The sequence below is a fragment of the Rhagoletis zephyria genome, unplaced genomic scaffold (assembly GCF_001687245.7).
Source record: "Rhagoletis zephyria isolate East Lansing unplaced genomic scaffold, Rhagoletis_zephyria_1.1 Rzeph_scaffold_00018, whole genome shotgun sequence".
Classification (NCBI taxonomy): domain Eukaryota; kingdom Metazoa; phylum Arthropoda; class Insecta; order Diptera; family Tephritidae; genus Rhagoletis; species Rhagoletis zephyria.
Genome location: NW_016157102.1, coordinates 843,853 through 852,456, shown reverse-complemented (window position 1 = coordinate 852,456; position 8,604 = coordinate 843,853). Strand labels below are relative to the sequence as shown.

The 8,604-nt window shown below is 37.0% G+C and overlaps 1 protein-coding gene and 1 long non-coding RNA gene across 2 annotated transcripts in view; one reads left to right on the top strand and one right to left on the bottom strand.

The window, feature by feature from the left end:
* Lpin (phosphatidate phosphatase LPIN) overlaps positions 1-8,604 on the bottom strand; it is a 71,844-nt gene that overhangs the window by 59,847 nt on the left and 3,393 nt on the right. The window lies entirely within an intron of this gene.
* LOC108361396 (uncharacterized) lies at positions 274-1,908 on the top strand. The gene is made up of 2 exons (XR_001847290.1): positions 274-1,759; positions 1,818-1,908. It is a non-coding gene; the product is annotated as an uncharacterized LOC108361396 (long non-coding RNA).

Sequence of the window (8,604 nt, the reverse complement as noted above, 5' to 3'; positions counted from 1 at the left end):
GGTATCAAACGGCTCGGAGAGGTCCTTCCCTATTCTGACGGAGCTGGTGGTATTGCTCAACGTCATTTTACACAGCCGTATTAGTTTCGCGGGGATACCAAATTCAGACATCGCGGCATAAAGGCAACTTCTCTTCGTGCTGTCGAAAGCGGCTTTGAAATCGACAAATAGATGGTGCGTGTCGATCCTATTCTCGCGGGTCTTTTCCAAGATTTGGCGTATTGTGAATACCTGATTCGCTTGTCATTATTGACTGTGCATATGTACCTATGACAACAGTTGATGACACGATAATGACAATTGAACTGTAACAATTGACGACTGTGACAACACGCGACTAGGGCTGTTATTCCCTTTTCGCCCTAGTTATTAGTCATCGCTGCAGCAGAGACCAGTAAACGGAACAATGCAATACGAATGACGAAGTCCCGTTGCGATGGAGAAAATATAAAACAAATAATATTTGATACCTGCACACAAATACATTTCGGTACATACATACGTTTGAATATACACATACATATGTACCTACATTCATATGCACTCGTATCTTGAACGAGGAAATAAAATATCTCACCAGGAGCTTTCCAGAGCCGATTCATTCAAATCTGAAAAGCAAAACAAATACATTCATATAATGTAGGGGAAAATGAGACAAAATTAGCTACATATGTACTATGTATTGTATAAAAAATCGACGTCTTCGCATTTTTTCTGCATCTCTGCAAAAATCGCGACTATTCCATGGCACTCATGTAAAGAGTATTCCCTAAGGGTACTCCAAAATTACCTAAAATGCTTATAAAAAATGTGGCAATGATGGTTTACAATAAGCTGTTATAGAGATACGCTTTGGTCCGCTACTGCACTAGAGAGGAGCATTCCAACATGGCACAAATGGACCACATAGTCCAACGATTTTTGCAGTGATGTGAAGCACAATCACAAACAATCTTTTTACATACATATGTACATATTTATTTATGAATGCAAAGTATTCGATGGTGTGGTCTAGTCTGGCATGCTCGTCCATCGTTTGATCACTTTGTTGGACAGTATATTCATACATACATATTTACATCAATAAGTCGATAGCCTGACAATTCGACTAACTTTACATGGTAAAGTGATGGCGAAAAATTTGCAATGGCGAAACGTGATTTTGACCAAACAAAATATGTACATATAAAAGAGCGGAACGTACTCGCGTTGGCATAGCAGCGATGACGAAGACGACAACACAACCAACCACATACCATAGCAACAACACATACATTTCAGCCGTGCTAAATGTCCGACCAGACGTGGCAATGCAAATAGTTTCGAAAAGTTTCTCAAACTCAGAATTTTGAAAAATATTTGCGGCAGCAGCCCCTCTATGCATCCAAAGGCATTTTCCAGAATAGGTTATAATTTCGATTGTCGATATTTTATACAATATTACTGTTAGTAAATATTGCACACAAAATCTCCAACAAGTGTGTCACGCGGCAACACTCGATTGGTGCGACAGTACATTCAGCAAACGAATTTCACTTGCTCATTTTGACAGCAGAACGCATTGAGAAAGCACTTGCGTTGCCACATCTGAATGCACTTTATTAACAAGGCATGTTTGGCATGCCGCTAAACTGGTGTTGTTGGTGCAGTTGGTGCCGCATCTGTGGCAGATGCTAGTGTTGCCGCTGAATGGGTTTCACGTTTTCGTTCAACGAACTTAACGTAAGAGTATGGGCTTTGGATGGATACGTCTACATATGTATGTATATATGTACGTATGATTCAATTTGCACACTGCAGCGTTTTACAATTAATAGATCAGCAAGCGTGGGGCGAACTTCGGGAAACACCCTGCCTGTGTAAAAAGAAATCAGGCAAACTGGTAAAACAAAAGCGAAACTCGGAGGCCACCAAACTGGTTAAAGCGCCGCAACTTGGATAAGCACTTTGGCCTTTTTACATTCAGGCTGTTGTAAATAAAATAGTGGAAGAACTGGATAAAGCGCCGAATAGGTCATCGTAAATGTCAATTTACTCAATAAAAACAAAATAACTTTGCTGCACATATCGTGAGACGCCAAAGAAAAATATCGAAGCATTTCAAGCAATATTTTTTATGTTTTGCATCTAAAGCGAGTATCGACGAGGGCAGTCTGATTGATGAGTGTGTTAACATAAAAAGGAAAAATAGTTTTTTCCTGGAAGATGTTACTTTTCCTTGACAGCATCGATTAGCTCTCCGTCGCTCCAAAAACTAAAAACTGCAAAACATCCCTGATCCAAATTTCTCTTATGAATTTCCACCAAAAATTAACTTATGTACTTTCTTTACGAGATTATGACGCATAAGGAACGTCGGCAAGATATCACCTTAATGTATTTATCAGCCTGATCTAGTTTTCTATTTTGTTCTTAAATTTATACATACATATATTCAGCGGTACCACTTTGGAAATTATTACAAAATTTGGTAGAAAAAATGTGGGTTGGTAAAAAGGTAAATTTACTTTCCTTTTGGTAGTTTTTTGTAAAAGTAATTTGTGTGATCGTTAAAGCGTTCTAGCTTTATTTTTCGAAGTTATCTTTATATTTTGCCTCAACCTGAGTTTCGAAAAAAAATCAAACTGAAAATTTTTCATGCACCCATAGTCTGATTATAAATTTCTTTCTATAAGTATAGTCTATTTAATTCCATTCGTTTTCAAACGTGTGTCCTATTCAAAACTAATTTTACTGGAATCCAGAGGAGCTTTTGATTGCCTAAATATTTTAAATTATTCTTTAAATAAAATTGAAAAAGACAAAACTCAAAAGTCCAGTGGCAAAAAAATTTTAAATCAACGGGAGTTTTTCAATGGAAACTAAAAATTATTTACCCAAAAATTTTCTAAAAATTTAGAGATATAAGTTCGAAATTTTGGCGAAAATTTGTTGAATTCTTCTAAACTATAACTTTAATCCTTGATTTTTATGATTTTGGTGAAAGCGCAAACAATATTCTTTTACAAACAGAAAAAAATTAAAAAAAAAAAAAAACGAGAAGAAGCCATTAGTATGATCTCAAATATCATATCATTGGTTAAATAAAAAGCTCCTTAATAAAAAAATTTTATTTTTAATGAAATAACTCAAAAAGACAACAAATCTATAGTTTTTATTAAAATAACTAAAAAAAGTTATTGGTAGATATTTTCAAAGTAAATGGTAAGTATTTTTGTTCGTCAGTGACAACCCTGCATACATCGCATACACAATTCAAAACCCTATTAAAATTCGCGAAAAGTCTTAAGTGACTCATAGCAATCGGCCAAAATTTGATATCAGTAGGAAGCAGAGCTCTCGATTTTGTTCGCACATTTTCAAACAGCCCGGGTATATAAGCAGCGAGTACTCGCACACTTGTTCAACGCTCATTACTCGAAAATTTTCGAGCATGAGCTCGAGCAATTCGAGTTTTTTCGAGTAATTTGAACAATGTTTTTTTATTATATTGACATTTTTGGTAGAAACTTTTTAAATTTTTCAATTATTGATATATAATGCAAGGATTGTTACATTGATATTTAATAATATAATTTATTTAACATGAATTAGAAAGCAGCTGCTGACAAATACAATTTACAAATTTTCTTTTGTTTATGAAATTGTTCAAAAACTCGAAAATTTTGAACAAACATTTGAGCAGTTGAGCAATGAACGAGTTTCGAGCGAGCATCGAGCTACTCGCATTGCTCGATACCCGGGTATCTAGAGCTCTAGTAGGAAGCAACCAGTCTATATTTGTATTAATACCAGCCAGATTAATCTACCCGAACCTTTCCAAATAGTAAAATCCGAGGATACTTATATGACCAATTGTTTATAAATTACCGGAACCGGAACTAAGAAGTTTATTTTCGGACGAGGTAAAAACCGTACTGGATAAAATATATCTTTGAGTAGGATACAATTCGTTCTTGGAATATTCTCCGAAGCTTCAAATAAAAAGTACTTAAGAAAAAATTAGAGAAATAATTCGTAACGAAATCATTATGCAAACGTCGGTGCTTTTACGAAATTCCGGAAGCAGAAACATCTTTAAGAAATAGTACCGAAATTTCTTTACGAGTTCATGTCAACCATTTCCAAGGATTTTCAATGAAGACAGAATTCGGAACCAACTACCGATACTTTTAAAGATTTCGTTACCATTTCGGTAGCTTTGGTTTGGAGGGAGTTTGCAGGAAGTATTAAATTTTTCTCAATAGGGGTATTCACAATAGGGGTGTTGTAAGTGTCATATTGTTGCATGTCGTAAATTTTAAAAGCTTAAATAATTGGTGAGAGGACTCGAAGCCACAACCAACTATTTTTTAACACTGAAAATTAAAATATGACTTTTATTATACATTAACATTTTTAGCAATTTAAAGTTTACAACATGGAACCATAAGATATCGTTGTGAAAACCCCGAATTTAACTTTGTATATACATACAACATCCATACATATTCCTCAGTTCAGGGCTGTGATACTTCCCAATTCAGCTGAAATTGGTGCTTTCGCATCAAAACAACAAGTGCAAAGCCAGCGTTATTAATTTATACTATATTTGATATTCATGACTTTGCATTTTAAATTATGTACATATTTACAAATGCCCCAATATATACATATACTATATGTATGTACATAGGTACCTGAATTCTTATGAATGTATGTATGTAGGTATGTAAATGTATAGCAGTTATTGCAGTTTTTGCATATGAATTTACCTATATATATGTATAGCCATATATGTATGTATGAATAAACGTAATTCCATGCATGTACCTGTACATATGTACATATTTATATGTAGTATGCATAATGTGACCAACTATTTCATAGCTCAAGGCAGTGCAGGTTAGGTTGGGTTAGGTTGGGTTAGGTTAAAGTGCTTGCCTGGGCTAGGGGCACACTTGCAGAATTAAGAGATTGTTCTTGGTGATACCGCGAAACTAAACGGGACTCTTAATTTAGTCGTCGAAACGCTGCGAGCCGATTACCAAATTTCGAATGCGGCTAATTTCGATCCCTGAGAGCTCAGTGTAAGTTACGAAGTGCGAGCCAAAATGCTTCCGTCTTAGCCTCGCGAAGGGTCGGACAGTCTAAAACAAAGTGTGGAGATGATTCGACCTCATCTTCCTCTTGACAGCTGATACAGAAGCGATCAGTTGAAATTCCTAGTCTTACCACATGAATACCAATCGTACAATGGCCTGTCAGAGCCCCCATCACTAGCCTTTGAGAGGTATTGTGTTTTTCGGCACCTTTAACAGGGGTAACGATGGGTCACTCGTGTCTTACGCTGCAGAAAGGTTTTTAAAGTGCCCTATAAAAATATTTGCTGCAGCAGAGAATTGTGAGCTTTTCATTTTTTTCTGTCACAAAAGGAGCATCGCTTTCTTTTGCCCAACGTATTAAGTATTTAGTAGAGCATGCAATTTCTTTATTGCGAATTCGAAGTATTCGTGTTAGTTTAGCGCTCGCCGAGCTCACACTAGGCCCAACCATCTAAGAGTGTACCTGGGGTAACATTTTAGGGTGCCTTTCCAACGCAAGATCATCAGCTACACAATTTTCCGCGATATCCCCTTGACCGGGCAACTAAACTAGCCTTATTAAGAAGTTCTCCGACGCGATGGATAGAGACGTCAGGCATTCATTTACCGATTTCGAGTGTACCATCACACTCGCTTCCTTGATGACTTCCCCCTGAAAAACACTACAGAAGTCCGGAAGTCTGAACATAGTTTTGGTGGAGAGTTTCCGACAGAAGAAACCTTCACCAACCCTGTCTCCAAATTTTGATTTGTCCATGAAGAAGTTTACCGCTCCCTTCTTCGAGTAACCCCATCCTCTCTCGAAAGAAGATAGGTAGAGAACGAGCTTCTGGGATCGATTTTGGAGGCGCTGTAATATGTGTGTTCAGGGCGAAGACAAAGCCCTCTAGAACTCTAGAGTGTTACCACCCGGTTTCTCTGAGTGTAGTAGCAGTTCGTGCTGCGACAATTCTGTCTGCAATGTCCGCAGGCGCCGTGTTTAACATGACATTAAGCGCCAGTGTAGATGTGGTTCTTAATGATCGCCTAATTCTGATTTGGGTCATCCGCTGTAACCGCTCCAATTGTTAAACAAGATAGTCTAAATTATGGTTTCACAGACCTAATGAAATAATTTGTGCGAGAGACCTCACCCTTTACCGATAGCTCCTCTACAGCAGTAAAAGCCGACGCCTTTCTTACCCTTTTCTCAATGTTAGCCTTCCACAACAGCTTCCTATCCAGGATCAAGCCAAAGTACTTGACCCTGCCTGAGAGCCACAGACGAACACCCCCAGGCGAAGGCAGGTAACCTTGAGCCAGAATAAAAATATTGTTTAAAAATTGTTCCTTCACCAAAAGTTAGATATCATCTACATAGGCGATCACCCGACAACCTACTTTTTCCAGTTCCTCGAGAAGGTCGTTTATAACCGCAATCGAGAGCAGGTGAGAGAGAACACCACCTTGCGGAATGCCCCTATTGGTACTCCCCAAATCCGCCGCGACAGTTCTGTCACGAAGTACATCAGTTCAGAGCCCTTTGCAGCTTGCGGAGGTACGATGCCAGCGACTTGAAGAGTTTGAACGAATTTATGGCCCAAGCCATGTGGCGATCGTCCAGAAGATCGGATTAGTACAGGACCTGAAGTACAAAATATTGCAAAGAAGCACATTTGCGTGTACTGCGAAGTACGAAGTACAAGCGCTAAAAAAGAAGTACATACTCTACTTCCGAAAAAAAAGTACGATTGGTCACTTTAAGTATGCAGGTTGTTGGCATCTAAAATGTAGCATAATTTTTATATTTCCTAGTAGAGCTGTCAATGGTGCTATGTTCTGTCCAGTTGTGGGCTGCGTGAGAGCTGTTGTCACGCTAGGTAGCATTAAAATAATTGTATGACTTCCGTTAGTCCAACAAAATATGTACGAGTAAGTGGAAACTATGGAGAGTAAAAATAATGAATGTCACAATAAATGGTAATATGAGGTGGTTATTACACACATACCCACGTATGTACATATGTATGTACGTACATATCTACATATGTATATCCCAGCTAGCGTTTGGATGTTTGTTTGAGGATAATTCTTGTCCGTGATGGAAAAGCGATAATTTTTGGACTTTTCCAAACGATTACATATAAGCCTGGCGAGCAACAAAACCTTTTGGTACTAAACGACCAATGCTCTAGATGCTCTAGAAATATTTCTGCATCAAAAAGATGGCGATGGCAGAAAACATCTAGTTCGAATAGGTATTTGGTTTCACGAGACTTAGTCAAAAATTCAATGAAAAGAAATTATTCTAAGTGCACCATTTTAGTCAGTTTTAACTCCAGGCAAGTTTTAGTGTTTATTTATTACTATTATTACACGTGATTGTATGCCGAAAATAAATAACAAAATTAGGTAGGTACACCATGCAACAATTAAATTTATGTAGATACATATGTATGTGGATTTTTCATTTTTTTATTTTGTTTTTTATTTTTTTTTGAATTGAAAAAAAAAAACTATGTTGGTGGATAAATTAAGGTCTAAAGTTATGAAAATGAAAATAAAAACAGGCGCTAACTTCACGCCGCACTAACTCTTTAATGTACTTGAAAATTATTAACATTAAGTAAGTCCACGACTTTCATAGCTGTAGACACACTAATTGTAAGCGGCATTCAGTTCACTTTCAGCCACGCATATCCGCAATGCGTCCACACACGTCTGCGTGTGTGTCCGAATTAGGTTAAAATTCATGGTAATATCTGGCATTTTATGACGGCTAATTCTGTTGAGATGGATACCAAAGCGTTAACTATGCGCTGCTGTGGCACAATTAGAGCCGAGCTTTTGGTTCTTGGTTCTTGGTTTAGAAATTGTTAACAATAAACAACTGAATACACAAATACAAATTTGCATACTTATGCAGATATTCTAACACGTGCAAGCGATAAATCTGATGCGAAAGCACAAAAATAGGAAAATAGACGCTCAGACAGACTGCCATCAAATAGGTAGACCAGACCAGGCGGTAAAATCTGTGAGTTTTTTATGCGTTTTTTTTCCACTTTTATCAAAAAGAAAAAGTAGCTGCAAATCTTTTCGTGCCCCGTTCTTTTGTTTTATTGTTAATGGCCGAATCAACAGCTTACAAAACTTTACTATGGTATTGTTCAAATTCTCGTTAATTGACTATCTACTGTGTGAGCACTTTCGGTGGAAGAGTGAGTAACAAAGTGTGTACACACCTGCTTAAATAACTATGTATGTATGTATGTATATGTATTCATATTTTAATTTGCTGTTTTCCAAATTTTACGGCAGTTCATTGAGAATAAAAACGCTTACCGTTATATGGGGTTTATATGTAAATTATATTTGGTAGAGTTCATCGCACATATTTTAGTCTTTGCATACTTCATAAAATTGTTTTTACTTCTATACTTTAGTTAGATCAGACAAAAATAAAGCATCAATAGTATTTTTTTTTTTTTTGTACGCCTATTTAATAAAACCGCCCTGGAAACCTCGATTACAAATAGAT